The sequence below is a fragment of the Dermacentor andersoni genome, chromosome 4, assembly GCF_023375885.2.
Source record: "Dermacentor andersoni chromosome 4, qqDerAnde1_hic_scaffold, whole genome shotgun sequence".
Taxonomy (NCBI): domain Eukaryota; kingdom Metazoa; phylum Arthropoda; class Arachnida; order Ixodida; family Ixodidae; genus Dermacentor; species Dermacentor andersoni.
In genome coordinates, this window is record NC_092817.1 from 185,210,030 (window position 1) to 185,211,651 (window position 1,622).

At 51.2% G+C, this 1,622-nt stretch overlaps 1 pseudogene; it reads right to left on the reverse strand.

Annotated features, from left to right (window-relative positions):
• Nucleotides 1-1,193: 1,193 nt before the first annotated feature.
• On the reverse strand, nt 1,194-1,370 carry LOC126532508 (U2 spliceosomal RNA; annotated as a pseudogene).
• Between the last annotated feature and the right edge of the window lie 252 nt (nt 1,371-1,622).

Below are 1,622 nucleotides of genomic sequence, written 5' to 3' on the forward strand. Positions count from 1 at the left end.
TGCAGCGGGAACGCTATTTCATCGGCGTATGCAGCAGAATTGCATCGGAGGTACAGCACTAACACGTGCTTTTATTATCCCGTGTGTTTGGTGACTTCGTTGGCTAGAGTACGCGTTTCCGTCAATAAATTGGCAATTACTCTTCCTGAGGCGACTTCGACTGCACTTATTCGGTGATGTCAGATGTATTCATCGGCAGAAAAATCACAATGGCATATGCAGAGATTACACCGTGCGCATTTGTTTGATATAAGTCTGCACTAACGACGGGTGCTTGTTATTCAGGTACAGAAGCAGCATTGCGGCAAGGGCAGAATGAAAAAAACCATCGAGAGATCGCATCACTCAACAAAATTTATCGGCTAGTGAACATGAACTCCACGTCATGTAAATGAGGTTCATGGCGTTTGTCTGCGGGACACACCGTGCACGTATGAGGACCATATGTTATCCCAAACAGCGGTAACATCGTGTTCATACCCGCTCGCACAAAGGTCAGCATCTTCCCTACAGCTGTCACCGCAGAAGAAGCAGCCTGGCACCCGAACAAAGGAGGAATTGCAGCCGCGAACTTCAGCCATCCTTGCTGCAAAGGGTTGCCGTCTGCTACTGCTACCGCGTGTACTGTTGGAAGCGTCCGCTAGGTGGCTTTCAGTGGCGCCTCTATAGGCGGTGCACGAGGCGTATAGCTACAACCGCCCAGGCATGCCAGATTGTCCACCGTCGCCTTTCTGAGTCGCAGGCAAGACAGAAGTCTCTTTATGACAACCGTGATCGTAATGTCCAGTTCTCTTCTGTCGACCTCGTCCTCCTTTGGACTCTTTCACGGCGTGTGGGCCTATCGGAAAAACTGCTCTCCCGGTACTCTGGCCCGTACCACATCGTCCGACAGCTCAGTGATGTGACTTATAAAGGAGCTCCAACGGATGCTTCCTCGTCCTCCACGTCAACTGATACTGTCCACGTTGGTCGTCTCAAGCCCTATCATGCGGCCGCCATCTAGAAGGCGCCGGGACGGCGCTTTCGCCGCCGGGGATTATGTCACTGTGCCACGCGAGGGCCAACACGACGATCCCCAACAAGACAAAAGAGACGAAACTTTACTAAGCTTATCCATTCTGAAGCTATATATGGCAAGGTTCTAGAAAACATTGCGTGCGTCGATCGAGCCGTGCAGATTGAGAATTTGTCCCCAAACATGGGCCGATCCTGAAGATACTGTAATACCGGGCCGACCCGCGGCGGAAGTAAAGCAGGCTTTAAGGACCCCACCAACTTGCAAAAATAAATTTAATATCTTCGGTGAAAATAGAAACCGCATCTGACATTAAGTTGATAACAGATGCTACATTTTGACCCGCGTCGGCCATGTCTACGTTCGCACCGCAACCTCTTTGACGGCGTTCCAAGCGCTTGCGTATATCCTTTCCTTGCTTTCCGCTCTACCGTGGTAGCGGTCCAGTAGGCATGCCGCCCGTCAATATCGCGAGGCCGAAAGAAATGCGAACCGTCCGTGTGGTCCCGATTCCGCAAACTCGGAATGTTAAACAGGAGCAACGGCCTGGTTTCAGAGGAAGGTTGTGGAAAATTTTGTGTGGCCTGTGTTGTGTGTGTCCGCTTGT